Source organism: Lycorma delicatula, chromosome 4 (genome assembly GCF_047948215.1).
Source record: "Lycorma delicatula isolate Av1 chromosome 4, ASM4794821v1, whole genome shotgun sequence".
Lineage (NCBI taxonomy): Eukaryota > Metazoa > Arthropoda > Insecta > Hemiptera > Fulgoridae > Lycorma > Lycorma delicatula.
In genome coordinates this window covers 161,064,230-161,088,721 of record NC_134458.1, presented here as the reverse complement: position 1 = coordinate 161,088,721, position 24,492 = coordinate 161,064,230, and the positions used below count along the sequence as shown (strand labels likewise).

Sequence of the window (24,492 nt, the reverse complement as noted above, 5' to 3'; positions counted from 1 at the left end):
GCGCCAAAACACAAGACACAGCTGACTGGCTACATACGTACACAGCTACGGACAATAATAATAAAAAACTTGGGTTATGTTGTACACCATTCACTTTTTTTGTTGACAAACCAGTCCGAAATCAGCAAAAACTGAACAACTTTGGTAACGTGTACTCCCGAACATTTTTTTCTATATTCAAAATTTTTATTCTAGCTTTTATTTACGTTGAATCTGTATCGACTAGTGAGAATATAGCTGAAAGTATTAAAAATACGTTAAATATTTCATCAGCTACAGAATTTTGGGGATGAGAACGGGTCTTATTTTGGAATCCATAGCCTTTTACGTTTAATTAATTCTTGTGGGGAAAGTAATCTTTTAACCGTCTCAAAATGGTTTCTTCTTTTTTCTTGAATGATGATAATCAGGATGGACACATTTTTAGCTGAAAACTCCTAAAATACTCTACCAATTTTTGCCGTTTACTCAAATTTTTTTACTTATTTTGCCGTTCCTCTAAGTCAGGCCTCCATTACTTTCATATACTCTGAAAAGCCTTTCTACCCACAGTGAGATTTTGTCTATGTGCCAGATTGAATATTGCAAAGGATATAAGGGCCTGTAAATTACCTGAATCCTTTGTGTTTGTATTCTTTGGAAGAGGTTGTATCGACAGTAGGGCATTTCCAGGAAACCTTTTTCAAATCTACTACTTAGTCCCACCCGATCGACTAATAGCTGACTTCGTATCTGGAATTGAGATGCTTATTTAGTGAAGTGAGAAGCTTAATTCATGTAAAAAGTAATATGAGATTCCACGTATGTGTGTTTGTATTTCACACATAATAGGATGATTATAGTGCATTAAAATCCTTCTAATGTTTCTATCAGTTACCATTTCATTTTGCAGATTCAGTACTTTTGAATTACTTCGGCAAAGAACTCCAGCATCATCCACCTCCTCTTCTGTCTTCCATTTCCTCTCTAATCTGGCAGCCCATCGACACAATCCTCTTTCTTCTTGCACCTTTGATGCTAAACTCGATCAAATATTGTATTGTTTAGTCAAATAATATTTTACATTATACACAAAAAATATATTAATCATTAAATAATTACAATGCTGTTTTCTATGACAGAAAACATGACATTGTGAAAACGCTTTCAAACTTTATTACCACTCCACCGGACAACAGTTCGGAAGCTGTGTAAAAAAAGGAAAAATCTTTAAATTAAATATTAAGATAAGTTTAAATATTTTAATTTTAATTCTAACAGGATAATTATCAATGATTTTTATCCCTAAAATCCCAATTTGGATTCTGCTCCCTCAGCTCAAAATACATATCCGGTCTTCATCAGAGAAAAGATAGAAGAACGCCGGAGACTACGACGCGTATGGCAGAGAACTCGTTACAAAACTGATTAGGGAAGATTTAACAGGGCTTCTCAAGAATTAAAACGATTAATTCAATCTTTTAAAAACATTTCGTTTCAATCTTATATTGAAGATATCTCTGATAGGCAGTCTGCTGAATATACTTTGTGGAAAGCTACAAAGTCGTTCAAGAGACTGCAGCATTATTTTCCGTTCCGTAAAAATAACAGAACATGGGTGAGAAGTTTTCAATAGAAGGCGAACTTATTTACTGAGCACTTTTCTGACATTTTCCAGCCTAGTAGTATCGAAACGGATCTAAATGAAATAAGGAAAATTGCCGAATATATGATTTTTCCTTTTCAAATGTCCTTACCAATTAAATGCTTCACAATCCACGAGGTTGCTTCAGTAATTAACAACGAAATAAATCCAACAAAGACGCCGGAATATGATTTAGTCACCGGTCAGGTTCTTTAGCATTGCCTCGACAAGTGATACATTTAGTCACTCTAATTTGTAATGCCGTTATTTTCCTGGTCCGTGAAAAATTTCTCAAATAATTGTTATACTAGAACCGGGTAAAGAACCAAAAGATGTTAAATCTTGTAGGCATATCAGCCTGCTTTCAGTGCTCTCTAAAGTATTTGAAAAGCTCTTATTAAAAATAACGAAGCAGTTCGTCAATGATCAAATTCCAAATCACCAGTTTGGGTTTAGGAAGAAACATGCTACTGCGAAGCAAACAAACAGAATTGTTAGCGCTATAAATCATGCTCTAGACAACAAGAAATACTGTTCAGCTGCTTCCTCGATGTCAGTCAAAAGTTTGACAAAGTTTGGCATTTAGGGTTGATTTACAAATTAATAATGGTGTTACCGCATGTTTTCTATGTAGTGCTAAAATCTTACCTAGAATATAATTATTTTCAAGTTAAACATAAAGAAGATTTAACAGATTTGTTCCTGATAAAATCAGGGGTTCCTCAAGGAAGCGTTCTCGGACCCATCTTATATGTCTGTTTACTGCCGACTTGCCAATTACGGCAGATATAACCGTTGCAACGTTTGCTGACGATACTGCAATTTTTTTTGCCCATGAAAATCCAGCTGCTGCATCTCATTATATTCAATATTATTTTATTCTTCTCGAATCCTGGCTTACGAGTTGGAAAATAAAGACAGATGAAACAAAGTCGAAGCACGTCACATTCACTCTTCGAAAGGAAAACTACCCAACTGTTTGTACATTTAATATTCCAATTTCAAGTTCTCAAGAATGTAAATATTTATGTTTTCATCTTGACCGGCGCCTTAGGTCGGTAAAACATATCAAATTTAAGCGAATGCAATTAGACCTAAAGTTTAAAAACATGTACTGGATAACAGGACAGACCGGCGCCTTACGTCGGTAAAACATATCAAATTTAAGCGAATGCAATTAGACCTAAAGTTTAAAAACATGTACTGGATAACAGGACAGATCTCGGCTCTTTGTAGAAAATAAATTATTGATTTATAAATCTATCTTGAAACCAATTTAGACTTATGGGCTTGGATTGTGGGGTTAGCGAGCAATTCCAATATTGACATACTTGAACGTTATCAGACAAAAACACTAAGAAAAATGTTAAATATACCTTTGTGTATAAGCAATAATCTCATATATAATGATTTTAAATTTCGAAACGTTAGGCAAGAAATTTCTCTGATCAGTCGACAACATCAAAATCGTTTAGACCGGCATCCAAATTATATGGCAGTCAATTTATTGAATAACACTATCAGCGATTTTTCAAGATTATTGATAAATAATATCCTTGATTTGATATATCGATTGAATTAAGTAGTTTTATAAACCAAATTGAAGGCCTCTTCAATTTCATTTCTTTTCGTTGTTAACTTTTGAGTTACAAACCACTGGGTCTGTAGCTTCTTAATGTTCATTCCAAAATTAACTTATTTAATTATTGTTCAATTTTAACTCTAAACAGATTGTAAAGTTACTGTAACGTTATAATAAAAAAAAATCCTAAAATAAAACCGATCATTTGTTATAAAATACATTTCATAAATTAACTCGAATGATACAATTTAGCAAATAAATTTATGAAAGGAGAAAGATAAAAATATATTTGATGAAATTTAAAACAATATATTTGAGCTCAAATATTTTATATATTTTAATACGCGCACACACATTAGAGGTCTAGCAGAATAATAATTTCCAGCTCTTTTCATCTGAGGTTTTGTTGTTTGACGTTATTAGAGTATTGCTATATTACGGTTTTTACGACGCTATTTCTCATTTACTTTATGCCTATAAGCGTAGTCACACACACACACACACACACACACACACACACTATCACTTTTTTAAATCACGGAGTTCGATCGAACATCGTCGGTAAAAGGCGACGAAATCGACAAACTATGTTTAAAGTTCTAAACATGACCTAACCTAACAATGAAATGAAAATGGGGGAAAAAGATAAGCTTGAAAACATTACATTTCAGTTCAGTCAGATTAGTAATAAAGAATACTTTCAAAAAATACCTCGAATTTGTTTGACATCGTTTTTTCCCATTTGATGAACCGCGGGACTCGAATATGTCATTTTATTCATTTTTTTAATGTACCTTTACGAATCGCGCCAGTAGATAGCAGTACTTGATAGTACTAGGTAGCGTACAAAATCTTGATAATGTATTTGAAATAATAGAATTTAAAAGAAAATATACTACAGCTTGTTTTAGAAGTAAATGCTATTATGTAAATGAAAGTTCTAAAGATGTAAATCACGTCTTTATAAATAAAACCGCAATAAATTCGATTTTACAAATCCAATTTAACGATAAAAATCGAGTTTTACACTTCAAAGTAATAAGGGTAATTAATATTGAATCACATCTTCGATTCATGAAAGTCATTATACTAGTTTTATTAAAAAAGGAAAAATATGGTATGAAAATATAACTATCAACAAAAAACCTGGCCGTGAAATTCAATTTGTTTGTTCTAAGGCAATAAATTTGAATTATAAGTCCGTAAGATAGCAATCATTAAATCATAAAATAATCTAAGAAAACGCAGTGATATAAAAAAAAAAATAATTAAATTTTAATCCGTATGGTAAGAGTCTCGCAGATATCATTTCTTCCGCTCAAAAAACAAAAATTTCTGTATTATAATTAAAACTGTTTTTAACAAAACGATACTGATATTCAAAAAAGTAAGACATTACATTTCTATTACCAGAATCTGTTAGTAATTTAGAATTGTCTTTAAAAAAAAATACATGTTAAATATATGAAATATAGATAGCGAATAATAGATAATAAACAATGTTTAAGCGATCCATATAATAAGCAAAAAAAATATATTTTACAAAACTCTTACTGGCCCGATTTTATTTATATGTAATACATATCAAATTTACAGAAACAATACAATTCGTATGATTATTCGTTGTTTAATAAATAAAATTGGGCCGCGGTAAGATTTTTGTAACAATTTTTTTTCCTTATTATATGGAACACTTAAACATTGTTTATTATCTATTATTGTATATCTATTTTCTATTACATATATTTAACATGTAATTTTTTTTTAAAGAAAATTCCAAATTTATAACAGATTTTGATAACAGAAATGTAGAGTCTTACCTTTTTTGATATTAGTGTATCAATATCGTTTTGTTAAAACAGTTTTATTAATTTACCATTCAAGTTGTCAGTCTATATTTAAGAACATTTAAAAAGGATTTTTATAGGGATAGGATTTAGCAATCCACGACAGCTTATAACAAAATTAAAGAAAAAAAAAAAAATCTCCAAATATCAGATGAAAGCTCAGTTAACAAATTAATAGTTATTTCACGTCAGTCACAATAAGTATATATCATTGAATCAGCGAAGTTCGATGTTACAGAGTGTCAAATACGTAAAGTCGCACAGTTTCATGGATACACATTGAAAAGATTCTTTATAAGTAAAATTTAAATAATATAAAATAGAGCATAAAATTTAATGTCATTTATCGGTTGATATTTACCTAATTCGTGGTATTGCAGTAAAATTGGTATCCATTACAGTGCGATCGGTCTGTGGGATCTGTAGAATTACATCGAAAGAGGATTTCTTCGAAGAAAATGAAGAAAGTATGAGCGAAAAAAGTTCACTTTGGACAAGATATGAAAAATTCAACCGAGGTGACGTGATCGGTTTTGAAAAATGTTGATTTATTTGATAAATATCTAATATCGGGTTGTTAGCTTAGCAACAAAAAAACGTTAATTGATGATAAAACCTTTACAATCTATTCACGTTATATCAAATTGATTATTGTAATCTAGATTATGAAAGAGACCAATTATTTGTAAAATATATTTCAAGTTTATTTAATCGTGGATGGCTAGCTTAATAAGAGGAAAATGAAACGGTATTTCTTTTCCTTCACGTATTCTATAACATAACAAAGAAAGAACACGAGATGCAAGAGTGAACAAATTTGAATCGATTATATTAATACCTAAATTAATCTTATCCTGATAAGATCATTTAAATACTAAAGTATGAAGCGACGTTTCAAAAAATTTTCTACTACGGAATATTTCAAAAATTCATAAATTTTAATGTAATAAATAAACTGACTATATTTAGTCAGTTTAGAAAATAACGAACGTTCATTCCATATTATAATTATTTTAAATGAAAAACAAATATAAAGCTTACATAAAACAACGCGTAATATATACGTATTATAAAATTAAGTTCTTAATGACTTGGATGTTTAAGGGTCTTTGAAATATAAATGCTTTTAATAACGGTTACAATACTAGAAAGTTGAATTCTTGTATCCGGTGCGATTTCTAATTTGTTCTTGAACTTTGATTTGGTCGGAGCATAATATGGTAAAAGGAAGTAAAATATAAATTGTTTACTTTAACAAACTGGGATGCTATTCTATTAAATTTGCTAGAAATAATTTAGTAGCAGTTATTTGTATTTTTATTTTACTCTATTAGATTTTCATAATCATTTGTGCTAAAGCTTAAAAGGCACTGTAAACGTCACTGTATTAAAATTATAATTTGTTGGAATTTAAATTTTCTAAATTAAAAAAAATGTAATAATAAAATTTAATTTTTTCTTTTACAATTTTTTTTTCTGTAACGTACTGTAAACGTATTCCGAACTCATAAATGGTCCTCGCTGGATTTTAGAAAATACAAAATATATATTTCGGAACGACTGTTTATAACTCATGCGAGTGTTTTAAAATTACGTTAGACATTTCTTCATCTACCTTAAAATCTGTTTCAGTCGATGAGAAGTGGGAAAACAACTGAAATTATTCCGTTCGACTGTAGAAATAAAAAAAATTAATTTCCTATCAAATCATAATTTTATCTTTTGTATTAAACATTTTAATATTCTTTCCTTACAATAAAACATACAAATATTTACGGGATACGAAACACTCATAGAATAAGAAGAATATGTTAAAAATTCTATAAAATATTTTCCTAAATTATGTGACGTTTCGGAAGAATATCTCCGTACTTCACACGCGCTTGGAGGTCTCAATAATCTTGGGCGTCTAATTTTCAAACATTTTTTAACTTTTCGGAGCATTTAAATCCGTTATAGGCTCATAGTAATTTTGGTAATTGTTCACGATTCACGGAACACTTATTCAATTTCTAAGATACACCACTGTTTCAGGAAATAGTTTGGAAATCGCTGATGCAATGAATTAAGTTGTTATTTATTAAAATAAGACAAAATTGTTTTTAAGTGCATTGAATATCATACTTCCATTATTATAAAAAAAAAAATCAGCAAATAGAACTTTTCTAGGCAAATCTTTTTTTTTTTTCCTGCTTAGCCTCCGGTAACTACCGTTTAGATAATACTTCAGAGGATGAATGAGGATGATATGAGTGTAAATGAAGTGCAGTCTTGTACATTCTCAGTTCGACCAATCCTGAGATGTGTGGTTAATTGAAACCCAACCACCAAAGAACACCGGTATCCACAATCTAGCATTCAAATCCATGTAAAAATAACTGGCTTTACTAGGACTTGAACGGTGGAACTCTCGGCTTCCAAATCAGCTGATTTGGGAAGACGCGTTAACCACTAGACCAACCCGGTGGGTTTTCTAGGCAAGTCTACAATAAATGTACATTTTATTCTATTTTTTTTTTTATTTATTTATTTTTTAATTATAATAAATGTATAGCGTATTGAAAACATTGTTTTGTTTACTTAAGGCTAAGGGGGAGAAATATTATATTATTTTCTCGTTCCGAACAGGATATTCAGTCCCATATTTTAATTATCTCTTTGTACAAATTTGTTCACTATTTTCTCTGTGTATCCATTCATGCGAATATTACATGTACAAACAACTGTTCGTTATGTTTCGTTAATATGATTTCATTAATTTTTCAACAGTATTCTGTCAGCTGTTTTTTTTTTATTTTAGCTCTATTTCTTTTTTTTTGCCATTTTAACATCCACAAAAAATTATATTTGGTTTTATAGAAGGGTTTAAAGGTAACAGTGTATTTTATCGTTTGATCTTATATCGATTTTAGAATTGTTATATTATATACTTTTTTTTACTATTACAAATAATGATTTTGAAGTACAATCGATTTGTTTGTTTGCCTTTAGCAATGAAATAACAGTTTCCGGCTAAGTTTATTCGCGCGGTATTTATTTTTAAACTTATACTGTCATACTATATTTAGTATCATGCAGAATAGCATTGATGGCAGATTGATTGTCAATTTAAAAGGATATTTTTTTACTCAGTATCTTACCGATAATAATTTTAAATATTGTAACAACTCTTGTTTTATTCGGTACTGCATATAACTTAATTAGCCTACCGATTCATTTTATTTGTTTATTTATAACTAATAATAAATTTCTGTTCGTGGCGAATCTTGTTTTTTAATTTAAATATTAAAAGATTGTTTTAGAATATTTGTATAAAATATGTCCATTTATTTATTTTTCATTAATTAATTCTATTTATAGTCTACCATGTAAGCTTACTAAAGATATTCCCCGTAAAATTGTGCGTAAAGTATAAATTTCAACAAACGTTCAAATATTTATTTAGAATCTTAAATCATTACCAGGGGTTGTTATATTGAATTATGAAAATTATACGCTATGTTTTTCGATTATTTTCAATCTTGACTCTAAAAAGATCGAGATTATGCAATTGTGTTTCTGTTTATCTGTTTAGTTTTATTTTATTACTAATTTTTTTTTCTTTTGCTTTAAAAGACTTAAGAGAGTCTAAGAAGAACTCTCTTGACTACTCTTGACCTAAGGGTACCTAGGGACAAGCGGGCAGATCAGCAAAGAGCAGCACAAATCTATGCCAACAATCTTTACAAAACAAACGCAAGTATCAGAGTACTTTCTAGTTAATCCGGTCAGACAGGTTCAAACGTAATTATACTTCCAACCGCCTGTCAACCATCAAACAAAATAGTTTTTTCTTCATACTATTAGTCTTGCTGACCATAAAACTCTGTAACGAATTTATTTATAAATTTTGCGTTAAAGCGACTGTAGCCTAATTTTTTTGCGGTATCAATACAGTCGATGAGCCTCTTAAATCATTTTTAATAGCCTGGAGAATATTGTCAAATTCATTCGTTTTTATATGTATTCTGTAATACTATTTAAATTTTTGAGCTTATTCTCTTATCTGTGAGCACAATTTGTTTTCATTTCCTACGGTCCTAGCTGAGATCTTGTATCCAAAATCTTCGTTTTGTTTTGAACATACCACAGGAAGGACTAGATAACTTCCCCCGGATTCAAATCTGAAGCAAAGTAAAAAATACGAATTTTATTCAACAGGGTGGTGATCGTATCTGATCTGCCACAAAATTATATTGTACTTCCGAAAGTACAATATATGTCAGTCAGTAGAATTACGCCTGTGCTCGTCTGGTCTTTTTTTTCTTTTTCCTGTTTAGCCTCCGGTAACTACCGTTCAGATAATACTTCAGAGGATGAATGAGGATGATATGCATGAGTGTGAATGAAGTTGTAGTCTTGTACATTCTCAGTTCGACCATTTCTGAGATGTGTGGTTAATTGAAACCCAACCACCAAAGAACACCGATATCCACGATTTAGTATTCAAGTCCGCGTAAAAATAACTGGCTTTACTAGGACTTGAACGCTGGAACCCTCGACTTCCAAATCAGCTGATTTGGGAAGACGCGTTCACCACTAGACCAACCCGGTGGGTTGTGCTCGTCTGGTCTGTCCGCTTGCAACGTAACTTCTAAGAGTAACAAAAGTCGAGACACAGTTGTACGGTACGTCGATGAAAATCTGTATCGAATTCCGGTAGCCGGCTCTTACATTTCAGAAACACGTCATTTTATACGTCAGTGTCTCTTGACGTCACAACCGCCTTTTATTTATCGTCGTACTACTTTCATACTTCCCGATCTAAATTTGTCAAATAATCCTTTCTTCTTGTGATTTTTGCATGTTTTCTTTTTAATGAAAACTGCATTAATAACTGATGAACAGTTATTTAAGAAGAACTACAGACCATATTTGAAACTAGCTATAAAAACGTTAAATACCTGCCATTTTTGTTAGATTTTTGTAGCCCGATTATTTACGTCAGGATTTTTTTTCCAATGTCCTTTTAAGTAATCTGTCGCAATCTTACCCTATTCATTTAAAAATTTTTAGTCGAATCCCCTGAGTAGATGGAGTGTGGAGCTCTCATAATCAAAATATATATCGTTTCGACGTAAGTGCATCTGCTAAGTTAAACTTTTCTACGTTTAACGTTTAAAAAGGCTTTTTTAAAAAATTTCATAATAGACAAATTATATATTTATAAGATATTAATAAATTAAATCGTGAAATAAAATTCTCATATGATGAAAAAAATAATAAAATCTGTTTTCTTCATTACACTATAATAAAAGAAGATAATAATTAGAATTAAATCGTTTATGGCAGAAACAATTAAAACTTTATTTATATTTATTGGGCAATTATTTCTGCTAAATCAATCAGTCCATAAAAGTTCCCTTGAAGATTATTTTTATGACAGATTATTAAATAATAAAAATTGGTTTTTAAGAAGCAAGATAAAAAACAATAATGAGAATATTGATAGAAAGTAATTACATGAAATGTATTTAGAGGATAGAAAATACATATTTTTATACCGGCAACGGCAAATTTTTTAGCAATTACATACAATAGTAACAATAAAAAAAAATTTAAATCAAAACTATGAAAGTACCTACCTGGTGCTCTGTAAATTTTACTCCGAATTAATAAAAACCAAAAAAACAAAACATAATTTTCTTGAAGACATAGACATTATTAAACTCTATTGATAAAAAAAAGATGAAAGATGAATCTTTATGTTAATTTAACTGTTGTGCAAAAGATAATGTAACAAAGGAACAAAAAGAGCTATGTCAAACAGTAATATTATACATATAAGCGTATCATTTTAATTTGTTAGTTTTAGATGCGAGTACAAAGACGAATCATGAACATGCATGTAATAGAGAGATTTTAATATCATTATTTCTAATTATTCTATAATACCTTTTAACTTCAGCTTATTTTAAATAAATTTTTTCTGCAACTTGTCTAGACTTAATTAAAAATACATAAATTTGCAATAAAGAACAAGCTTCAATGATTCCAATCAAACTGTTTTACATATCAGAACAAATGCGCCTTTTGTGTGTAAAAAATTAAATGCTACATTACCGTCATCATCTGTTAGAGAAAGCCATTTACACCATTGCTGACTCCATTCATCCTTGTCCCAATCCTTCTTCGTCCTCTTGTAGTTTCCAATCTTCGCCACAAGAAGGGTAAACTTCATTCTTCTTTTTCCTCGCTTCTTTTACTGCAGTCATCAAAATTCTACTTCCTCTAACAGCATGTCCTAATCGGTGTTATTTTGTTTTGTCTACTTTCATAAGTGCTCTTTCTTCTTTAATTCTGATAATTTCTCCTTCGTTCCTTATTTCTCATAAATGCTAAATAATGACTCGAAAATTCCACATATGTACGATTTTTTCTTACTATCACACAAATAATTTTTAAAAAAACTTGAACACATTAATTCATACCTATGTATGTGATGTCAAATTAACGGTATTACCGACTAACCCTCAACGCTATTTGAACCTGTTATGAAGTAGAAATATGTATAGATTAAATTTTTTTCTTCGTTATAACTTTCATTGTTATTTCAATCAGTTCCGTTGGAATAGCTATGTCTGGACTTCTCTAAGTGTTTCACGCCAACTGAACAGATTTATTATCACATTATTTACCGTTTATTTTTTTTAAATTTATTTTTTTATTAAACATAAATAAAGTTTGTAAAGTAATAAAATATATATATATATATATATAAATTATTTTATTGAGATAAACTGATAAAAACCCAAAGATTAATACTGGAAATAAGGACTAAATAAACAATTGAATCAGAAAACTACTTTGGAAATAAAGAAAAGGCAAGTACGCTGCGAACTGCCTACCTTGTTTTAACATGTATCTTGAAGATATAATAAAATAACCTCGAAGAAGATGAAGAATCAGTGTAGCCGGTAGGAGAATAAATTGTATGGATGATATGGTTATTTCAGGAGATGAAGCATGTAATGGTGAACAAATTATTTCAAAATATAGACAGAATATGGAACGTAAATGAATGTTAGATGAACTAAAGTAATAATGTTAGGAGAAAATAAGCGATAAATGTCTAGCAAAAGAAACATAATGCAGATACTTACATACCGTGTTAACAAAACATTGCAAAAATGAAAATGAAATAAAATCAAGAATTGCAATTGATAGAATGGATTTAAAAGAAAAAAAACGGTTAATTTGTAGTTTTTTGAACTGTTATGTTTAGAGGGTTGTAAAACATAGATACTGAGAAAAAGAGTAAAAGAAAGGATACAGGAATTTGAAATATAACATGGAAGAATTTTGTGAGGATCAAGTGAAATATGAAGAGGTAATGAGGAGAGTTAACGAGAGACTTAATTAGACCGACTCAGTGTAGTAAAGCTAACTGTTTAGTACATACCGTAAACGGAAGGAATTATGTAGTAGCACAAGAAGACAAATCCCTGTACGAAGAATTAATTTTATCTGTACCAATTTAGTAAATCTTACATTAACTTTAATCCACTATTTATTGCAAAATTGAGATCCTGTAATAATGTAAAGCTAGTGTTGGTTCCTAATTTTCAGACAGAATTGCCGTATCGTAAGTTATGTCCATTTTCAAGTATGGCGAACGATAGGTGAATCTGCAGTATGTAATCAAAGGTGTTTTATTAAATAGTCTGTTTTCATTTAATAATTGCTTTTTTTATTCTACGTTGAGCACTTTCCCTATTTTTGAGAAATAATTGCTTTGTCAGAACTTATGAATGTATATATATATAGAAATTTAGATTACTTAAAACACGTTTAAATAAAAGTATGTAGATGATAAACATAACTTTGTATATTTTACATTTTTTAAATTTGTTTTTATCTGAATTTCTATAAATATTTTCATAGATCCTGATGAAGCAAAGATCTCTTCGAATGCGTTGGAACTAAAGAAAAGAAAAAATAATTAGTAGTAAATAAATGTAAAAAAGGTTATTTGGTACTTCTTTGTTATTGCATCGTCACTTTTGTTCATTTTTTTCATGCAGCTTCTTCAGATTTCATGAGAAAATAAATAATAACATTTAAGGTAAAAAATTTAACTTTTTAATGAAAAATAAAAATTACAAAACAATAATAAACACGTCATAGATGCAGTATAAATTCATAAACACCTTAATATAAACACAATACATCACACTTTCGGAGGATAAAACTCGCGAATGCTGTGGAGAATAGAATTAATGATATTTTCGCCGTTTCCAATATTTTTACGCCACATGAATTCAGCTAAATAATTCTCTAAATGATGAAGAGTGCCACGATGTTTCTTATTCCTCCATATGCAAGAAACCCACAATCTTTCAATATTTTCAGTGTGGACTCACGTCTTTGGATCTACAAAATTATATTTGTGATTCATTATATAGCACGATGAAAGTCTTCTTTTTCTAGAATGGAAATTTGATACAATCTCCAGCTGTCAGAATATATACTAGTACCGTCTTTAATTCCTCTTTTTATGACATTCAACAGTATTGCAGAAGATCGATCAGGCACTATTTCTACAAAACACTCCTCAATTCATAGCATCAACAGTATAAAATCTAACCAATTATCCTTCAAACCCATTGTCTTTGGTTTGAAGACGGATATATGTCCGTCTTACAATCTCTTTCATGCAGCGAAAACATTGATGAATAAAATTGAAAGTCATAGTGTGTTTTTTTTTACATTTACGGAATATCGGCAGAAGACTTTTTTCTTGAAAAGACGAAATTGCATTTTGTTCGGTATTTGGTAAATCCCATATTTTCATGATGTCTATACATAACAGTGTATAACTCTATTCTCACCGATAACAAATCAAATAACACACTAACAAGTTTTCCATTTCAAAGGTTTACATATCTGTCGTATAATATTTTTTAGGTGAGGAACATACGAAAATCATGTAATTCGTAGGTACTATTATTCGAAAAACATATTTTTATTCATTTTACCACATTTGTCAACAATAAAATTGGCGGTGCAATAACAGTAAGGTTATGTTATTAGTAAGTTGTATATAATTTGCATATCTAACGTTAATTATACGAGGTTAGCGAACAAGCGTAGGTTATGTTGATATACATTGTAATAGAACGTTTAATACGTTGTTTTTTGACAAAGAAATTGCATAAAAAAAAGTGGCGATGCGATATCAAATAAGTACCGACTATTTTTATAAATAAGTTAAGCAAATTTTATATTATAACAGTTCTTTAATGGAAAATAAAGATTTATTTTGCACGTTAGTCGGCAAGGTATTTTATTATATGTGGACAAAACTGTATATTGATTGATTGGTAATATTATATTAAATCTGTCAATAATTTTTGTGATTTTATATTTAAATAGATAATTTTTAATTAGCTGACAAAAATCTTGTTTTACAAATACATTTTTATTTATTTATTTTTTTAATTTTCTAATCTGATTAAAATTAGCAGTAGTTTAGCTTTGTGAAATTTTTTCATGTGTGTTATTTGTACAGTAAGGAAGTAAAATAAACGGATCCTTCAGAAATTAACTGACATTACCCAAAGAAAGGAGAGTTCTGTTTTTAAGCTTTAAAGCTTAAGATTTTAGTTTTGCAAAGAAGGAACGTGTTCCTTCTGGTAGAGTTTACGTTATACTGTTCAGTGAAGTCGCAAAGCACTTAGTTAAGTGTTTATTGATGAAGCGTTAAGTTAATTTGATTGTCTTAACGCTGAACGTCACTCCTTTTCCGCCCCTATCATAACTTTTGTAAACACAACGGTAAAGTATCTATAAGCAAACAATCAGTAACGCACGCGCATTATCGTCCCTCCCACATCAACATGCTCACGTTTACATACGTACATCGTATGTTATCCCTTCAATTCATAGTTTAGTTATTTCTTATAATAACGGCATACTTATCTGAAATAACTGAATTATTTTGCAACGACAACGATCTACAAAAAATGCATTATGATTTTATTAAAGTCGATTTAAATCTGCTTGAGATAATACAGATACAACCAGATTTAATGTCAATTTAGAAAATCGAAATAGTTTAATTCGATTAAATTTTAATGAGCTTGCAATTATATACTTTAACAAAGTCGGTTTCATTATACATCGAAATAAAATGATTCACTTGTTTAATAGTTGTAATTTATACATTGTTTTAAAATATACTAAATGAGAGATGTTGCTTGTTTTAAATTTTTTTTCTCGCAATAAAAAATAACGAAAAAATATTTTTGGAAGCTGCAGTTATTTCTACGTAAAATCTATTCAGACAAATTAAGTAATGATTTCTTCTTTACTTTTTTAAAGAGTCCTGTGAACCTATAATTTCTTATTATTCTTTATCTGATATTAGCAAACGTATTTTTCTTTATTTATTTAGTCTTGAACGATTTATTACACGAGTAACCTGTCTCGTCTTCATTAGGATCCTAAAAGTAAACCTGTCCAAAGTTATAAACGAAGTATCAAAATTTTAATAGTAAGAATTTATACGGTGCGCGGACTCTAAAATATTAAAATAACGTGTTTTTCAATTTAAATAAATTTCATTGTAACCTAAAATATTTTATTTATTTTCATTACCACAGCAACCGGAGATTCTGTTAGCTAAGCAGTTAAAATGTATGGTAATAATTTTAAAAATCAATACATTAACTTCAATTTTCCATATTCTGATTTACGAGTAATTCTTACCCATGGAAACGTAAAAAAGTTAAATTGGAAGTTTTGATTGGCACGGAACGAAAGTACTCATTATTCCTTAAAAAAATTAATACAATTAATACAAATATTTTTGCGTTAGTCAGTTTAATAATTCAGTCTACCAGAAAATAAAGGTCTTCACTTTTTATCCTTAATAACTTACCTAACATCTAAAAAGATTTTCCAATTAAAGTAAAAGAAACACGGGAATTCTATCCAGAGAAATCTGTCTTCGACGATCCCTAAAATCAAATTGAACACAATTTAGTAAAAATCATTACGACAAAAACTTAATCTTCTTTGAAATTAATTTAAATGAAATAAAATAACAGTTATAAAATTAATTATTCTGTAATAGTTAAAAGAATATTGTCATAACGTAGTCTTTTCTAGAATTCTGTTAATTACACAGAAAAAAGAAAACCTGATTCCAAAAGGAACAGGTTAATTAAACAAATTTAGCGGGAATATTATTTCGGTATTTTACACGATCAGTTAAGGAGTAAAATAAACGTTTAACATTTATTAATAAATCTTTTAAAAACAGAAATTATAAATGTACAAAGTTTACAATTTATAAAGAAAAAATAAAGATTTCTAGAAAAGTCGACCTGAAAACGGCTATGTAAAAATTTATAAAATAAATATTATTATTAAAGATTAAATTAATTACAAAAAAAGGTAATAACTTACTAAATCAAAAATTAGAAGCTAAATCGGTGTAATCTTGTTAAGCATTTGAATTTTATTTTAATAACAAAAGTTTGTAATTTAATTAAAAGATAATACTCATCCAATTTGTAGTTTTTATTTTTATTAAATTAAACCGGTTTAAATTAAGATAGTATAATCTAATTTTATTTAGAGTTAAAAAAATAAAAAACATTTTATAATAATAAATGTAATGAATTAAGCATTATTATAACGTTACGGACTATGAATTAAATTTACCAACATATTTCCAATTGAATATAAGCGTATCAACAGACCAACTTTTGAAAATATGTAATAATATGAAAAAAAAACAAAAATTCTACATATTTGTTAAAAGATTAATAAATTTAAGCCAGAAATGTTGTATACGAGTTGTACAATTTAGCCGTACAAAAAGTCATACATATAGAAAAAAAAACATCAGGAATAATTACAATAATGATAATTGTTATACAAAGATTTATAAATCTTTGTTATTAATTTCCCGATTTTAACTGTACTGCTACGGCAGCAGTATATCTATAAAGGGGCAGTATATCTATTAAGGGAAAGTACACCGATAGACCAAAATACTGGGTATCAGACTTTTTGCGAACATTGACGTTTTAAGACCCCCTTAGTCCAAACAACGTAAAAAAAAGCTGAAAACACAGTTGTTTCTCATGCACGGCTTACACACACAACTTAATTTAAAATATATATAATTTTATTTAAGTATAATATTTTTTTCTTTTAATTAATTCAATGATTCTAAAGTGTGCGCTTATACCGTATTTAATTCGCGCTGGTGTGGTGGTACTAGCGGCGACGGTCGTCACTATCTAAACTGATGTAATTTTACAACTTACATATAACAAATTTCGCTCGTACGGTAGGCAGACTGATGTAGCTGCGAGGCTTAACGTACGAAGTACCGAGTCGACAGGGTTATCAAGTTCGAAACCCGGCCAGTCCAAGTTACTTTTTTACACTTTAAATATTATTAATTTATTTAATTATACCGCTCGCCTGTGACGTCATAACATATCAGCAGTTTAGAGCATTTTTTGGAGTGTGGGTGGGATTTTTCAAAACGTTTTTTGCAAATATTGTTATTTTTTAATTGTTAACTAATGTATCTTCAAAAATATAACCTTAATTAGGTGAAATCTTGAGATACTGAGGGTGACCTTGCTCTACAGCCTCACTCTCTTGACCTTTTAAGTTGAAAGTTTAATGTCATCAGTTTCCCATATATAGACGTAATCTGACTAAGTTTGGTCAAAGTCGGTGTAGTAGTTCTGGAGATATAAGTTAATTTAGAGGCAAACACCGAACACACGTAATATAAACATTAACATCCGGAAAATTTCCATTCTGTTTTTTGGGTTTCTTAAGTGTTAAAACATCAAGAAATTTCCAGATCTGTGTACATACATACGTGTGTTGGGCTGTATTTTGATTAACATCTCCCAAATTTATTTTGACAAAAGAAATCTTCAAAAATTGCTCGTACATGTTGTATATATGGGACGTTCGTGGCATTAAATTTTTGAGAAGATTCAAAAAGAGGAAGGGGTAGTTTCTCCATTTTTACTTTTTGTATAGTGGTGGTAGAAGATACAGACTGATTTTGTTCGTTGAAAAAAGTTTAAGTTATTTAAAATTCCAAAGTTTTAAGTGGATCGAATTTAGTGAGAGATATTCAAAATTATTTTTAAACATTTTTTGTCCATATTTTGAAAACCCGTTGATCAAAAAGTTGAAATTTGGAAAAAATATTTGACTATGTATATCCGATCTTTGGTGTGATTTTCAGACTCATCGGGGCATGACAGTACCCATATGTTTTTTTTTGTTTTAGAAATCTATAATTTTTTTCATATTTGTTGAATAACTTTGTACTGAAACTGAAACTGACGTACTGAAGTAAATGATAGCTCCAATAAATAATCTTGTACGCCCCATAAAAACAACCATAACCCTAAATCACCGGTCGGCTTGGGTCGGATTCCTGCGTTCATTATTACTTAAGGTTTGAATGAGATTGTTTCTCCTATCCTACTTGATTGGATCTTATCATCCTCTTATTTCCTTCCTTATGGAAGCACGCAATTTTTACTCCCGTACCTAAGCCTGGTGTCCCTTCTCTCAATAATTTTAGACCTACTTCTGTCCTCAGTACTTTTTCCAAAATCTTCGAGAGGATTGTGTTTGAATATGTTTATAACCATGTTCTTCCATTGTTATCTTCGTTTCAGCATGATTTTATTAGAAGTCGCTCGGCAGCTTCTAATTTCGCCGCATTTTTACAGGATTCTGTTAATGCAGTTGAGCGTAGGGGTCAAGTAGATGTGATATATTTTTATTTTGCCAAAGCATTTGACAAGATGCCTCATCTTGGCAGATTTGATGTGAAACGTGATATACAGGATAACGTTCAGACCGATGTGAAACAAGTATGTTCTTAGGTCATTATTAAGTAACAGTTATGTAATAGTAATAATGGAAATTGAAAATCTTAAAAGTAATATCTATTTTGTAATGGTAAAAGAGACATAAAAAGGAATGTGTATTCGCAAAGACGAAAAGAAAATCTAGTTTGTTCATTTTAATAAACTGAATAAATAAATGTCTTTAATAATAAAAAAATAACAATTATTACTTTGCAGATGGATTAATATATTTTTAAATAAAAATTTTATTGAGTACGAGGATAAGTAAGAAAATAAAGTGAAATTTAAAAAACGAATGTATCATTTACACATCAATAAAATTAACATCTTTTAAATAAAATCTACTTTTATGCATTCAATCTATTTTTTAATAAGGTTTTGAATCCCTTCCTGGAAAAACCTTTTCTATCTGGTGTGTAGTCGATTTTGAATCTCTTTCGTGCCATCTTCATGACAACAAAAATTAATGATTCGAAGTAAAATAAATATTTCTTTTAAATAAAAAATTTACTTCAAAAGTCAAAAAAATTGGGTGTTTGCTTGGTGGTCCAACAACTCCTCAAGACCGCGATTTTGAAAGCAGAGGATTGTTTTGTTGGTCGAACGAAAATTGTCCTAGAGTAAAATAACACCTTTTGGACTTTATTTTTTTCTTTAGAGTCGCAGTAGTTTACTATAGTGAATAATAATTTTCATTATTCAACATTACAATGATGAATTATTTGTTTAGAAGCTTCGATTTTGTCATTGTTTTTTAGTTTTTTTAAGAATTTTTATCGAAAACTTATCTATCTTTTGTTAATTACAGAGAGAAATCCTAGCTTTTATTAAAGCGATCAATCCACTCGTAGATATTACTTCCAGTCACACAAATTTGTCTGTATTCCTACTGCATTGTACTAATAGACTCGGCTGGTTTCACCTCTTATGAGTTGAGAAAACTGCAACTCTTGAAGCGTTTTACTAAGAAAGTATTAAAAACTTTTTTTTATAGATTTCAGTTACCAATTACTGTGACAATAATTGTTTTATTGATTTACTGGTCGGTTTTGAAGCTGGACAGTTAAAAAAAAAAAGTAGATGAGAAAAAACAAGTTAGAACAATTTTACGCTGGCCTAAATTTTGGTTAACCTAAACCTTTATTTTAGTTAAATAAAGTAATCATAAATATTCATCTGATTTTTTTTTTCTTGCAGCTAAATTTCAGTTTTATTTGTTTTTTTTTGTCTTCAGTCATTTGACTGGTTTGATGCAGCTCTCCAAGATTCCCTATCTAGTGGTAGTCGTTTCATCTCAGTATACCCTCTACATCCTACATCCCTAACAATTTGTTTTACATATTCCAAACGTGGCCTGCCTACACAATTTTTTCCTTCTACCTGTCCTTCCAATATTAAAGCGACTATTCCAGGATGCCTTAGTATGTGGCCTATAAGTCTGTCTCTTCTTTTAACTATATTTTTCCAAATGTTTCTTTCTTCATCTATTTGCCGCAATACCTCTTCATTTGTCACTTTATCCACCCGTATGATTTTTAACATTCTCCTATAGCACCGCATTTCAAAAGCTTCTAATCTTTTCTTCTCAGATACTCCGATCGTCCAAGTTTCACTTCCATATAAAGCGACACTCCAAACATATACTTTCAAAAATCTTTTCCTAATATTTAAATTAATTTTTGATGTAAACAAATTATATTTCTTACTGAAGGCTCGTTTCGCTTGTGCTATTCGGCATTTTATATCGCTCCTGCTTCGTCCATCTTTAGTAATTCTACTTCCCAAATAACAAAATTCTTATACCTCCATAATCTGTTCTCCTCCTATTTTCACATTCAGTGGTCCATCTTTGTTATTTCTACTACATTTCATTACTTTTGTTTTGTTCTTGTTTATTTTCATGCGATAGTTCTTGCGTAGGACTTCATCTATGCCGTTCATTGTTTCTTCTAAATCCTTTTTACTCTCGGCTAGAATTAGTATATCATCAGCAAATCGTAGCATCTTTATCTTTTCACCTTGTACTGTTACTCCGAATCTAAATTGTTCTTTAACATCATTAACTGCTAGTTCCATGTAAAGATTAAAAAGTAACGGAGATAGGGAACATCCTTGTCGGACTCCCTTTCTTATTACGGCTTCTTTCTTATGTTCTTCAATTATTACTGTTGCAGTTTGGTTCCTGTACATGTTAGCAATTGTTCTTCTATCTCTGTATTTGAACCCTAACTTTAAGTAATAAAATGAAATTGTTTAGGTTAACAGAAAAGTGATTGTGAAATAGAATAAGTGTGCGCGTGATGTTTAGTGAACCTTATGCAAATATAATTGGTATTTTTTTTGTCTTAATTGTGTCTTTATAAAATCGATCTATCTTTTTTCAAACTCTTGGTAAATAAGTACAAGTTGTATAATATTTATTATTATTATTATTTTAGGGCGACATTTGTTATTGCACGATATTCTCTTTTATTATTTTTCGCTTTTTTTCTTTTCCAATTTCAAAACATTCTTAAATGATTTCAAATACGTCATCAAGCGTAAAACGACTCCGTTTAATCAGTGTCTTTCCTTACAAAGTATTTCTTCATTTTTATTTTTCTCATCTGTACCTGTAATTTCTTGAAAAGAAGGATAAAATTTCAATGCTCTTTTACCTTTAGAACTTTTATTTCTTTTTTCACTTCTTACAAGTATTCGAGTGAAACCTTTATTCTTCCAGAAATATATATATTTATATATATGTGTGTGTGTGTGTGTGTGTGTGTGTGTGTTATTAAAATTATTTTTCTAAAAAAATATAAAACAATGAGATGTTTTTTTATCTTAATATAATTATTTTTGTGTGAATTTATTGAAACTGTCTCATAAAACCTAGAACCAAAACCCAAATTTTGTATATTATCGACCTAGGACAAAAGTTGGATTCCATTATGGATATCTCTGCACGACCGAAAATCTTATGTCAATTATTGAAAGGCAACACAAAGTATATATACTAGGGAAAGTAACAAGCGAAGTGGTTTCCTGCTGTCTTTTTTCGGCGGACCGTGTATGCTATCGCACATCAGCTCGGCTAGATCTCCGACGTGCATATTCCGATATGCAAATGAAACAATTCAATTTTTCACAAGAATTATAGATATAGGCTTTATACTCGTACATCATTACTCTTATTTGAAACTGAGTCTCTTAACTGTCACGTATATGAGAGAAGTAAGTTATGATATAAAGTAGATTAAAACAAATTTAGCGTGATCAAATTTGCTTTCTAATTGTAGCCTAGGTGGACGAAGTATAATGAAAAGGTTTTGTGATTTTACTCTTTTCTTTCACATACTTTTATTTCAATTTATTTAGAACTCGGTTTAACCGGTTATTCTTTTTCTGTAAATCATCATTTGGGTAGATTATTTCATTTATAAGTCTAAATTTCAGCAATACATTCAAATAGTAACTTATTGAATATCGGTACTCCAGTTTCGGCTGACGAGCACATGGTAAGTAAAAAAAAAATTACTTCCATCAGAAGTATACGGGGCTATTGATTAAAAATATAAAAAAATATTTATTATAAAAAGTGTAGAAAATTTTATGCTTTTAATTTTTACTTGTAACATCTATCCTGAGCAAATAAACAAAATAAAATATACTGTTTTTGTAAATGAGACGGGATTAGATTAATATTTTATGTCAAGATCTAGCTAAAATTTCAATCCGCGTTAAACAAAAATCTGTCTTGAAAGTATTCATAAAACTAATTTTTGGTCGAATACGTGATCCCCAGACAAAGAATGCCGAATGTGGTTTGTATATGACTATATATAAATGAGAATTTCATATTTTTTTTTTTATACAGATGTCCTTTAAAGTTTCAAAAAACCGCTAGACAGGTTTAAATAAATCTTTTATTGACATACTGATTGAACTAAGGACTTTCAGGGATAAATTTGTCTAAATAGATCCCATTTATTGGTTAGAAGCGGCTTAAAACAAATTCGAATCTTCATACAATATTTTATCGTGTAGTAATAAATTTTTTTTTAGTCGTTTACTAAATCACGGTTTGTAAGATGTAATTAAATAGATAGTTATAAAAAATTGCGTAAAGATACTGAATCTTATTTTTGTAATTCATTTACAAAAATCAGTTAAAATGTTTTCAAGTTTATTTTTGTAAAAGTTGATGTAATTTTTACTAGCGAGCGTTATCTGTATGCTGTTTATCTAATTAAATTTTTTTCAGTTGATGCTTCTTACTTCCGTTTAAAAGAAAACAAAAGACCATTTTTTATGAACATTTAGTTAGCACCCATTCTGATGTAAAACTATTTTTTTCAAATTTAGTCTGTTTTATATAAGATTAAGCGAAAAATTAAATCCTGGTTTAAAAAAAAAACTGGCAGAATAAATTTATTTTCACTAGATAATGGAATATATATGATTAAAATCTCAATTGCATATTGTCTTCCTTTGAAATGTTTACTATTAGACCGTTCCTCTTTCTATTTTTTTTTTTTTTTTTTTTTTTAATTTTATTATACGTTTTAATGAAAAAATTGAAAATAAGTTAAAATTCGTTTTCTTGGAAGTTTTATTTTTAATTTTGAATAAAAATTGTAGCTTCTACCGACTTTTAAGTTCAAATGTTTTTAGTTCTGTTATTTATTATATGAGAATGGCTCATTAATGTATCATTTCCGGTTATGAAAATAAAAGTAAATATTTTGAACTGTTTTCGAAGAAAATATTAATTAACATTTAATCGAAGTTTTCCTCCCATATCTTCTGAAAAATCTTTGAGATTTATTCGCTTCATATATATTTTACCAAAATATTTCAGAAGGCAAGCAGAAAAACTTTTGTATAAACATTTTTTGGAGTTTTGTATGAAGAAGGGGTTTCCTCTTTAGGGTAATGAAGAAGTTCAGGAGAAACAATTGCTTTTTTTTTTTTTAATTAAATTCATCACATAAACTTAAAGCTTATACATAGGAATATGAAATGGAAAGATTGCAGCAACTGAAATATACCATGACTGACTGGGATTCGAACACGATATCCTGATGAAAGAGTAAGACATTACCCTCCCCTACTCACTAAATTAGAATATATACATCGTTATTAAGTATTTTTGGAAGATTTTAATGAACCTGGTAATGGTATTACTAATTTAAAATGTTAATAACAAAAAATGTTTTCTTAAATAATAAATAAAGATAATATATTTCTTTCTAATAAATAAGATTTAATGTTAAGCAGTCTAAATAGATTTCCTTGTCTAATTATTTATAGGACACGAGTTAAGATAATTTCAGTTTTAACAGTAGTATGAGATTACATCCGTACATCACAGTCGAGGTAGTTAATCTCAGCAGCAGTATATGTGTACAGTCTCTTGATATGTGGGTTTTCATTACAACATTCAGAGGTGCTCTATATAAGAAACATACATATCCCAGGAGATTTGTCCAGATTTTATGAGAGACTTATAAGAACCACAGACGTTTATGTTCTTAACGTTGTAATAAT

At 29.4% G+C, this 24,492-nt stretch overlaps 1 protein-coding gene across 2 annotated transcripts in view; it reads left to right on the top strand.

The window, feature by feature from the left end:
• Window positions 1-24,492, top strand: part of LOC142322962 (uncharacterized) — a 1,168,170-nt gene that overhangs the window by 311,180 nt on the left and 832,498 nt on the right. The gene's annotated exons all lie outside the window — the stretch shown is intronic.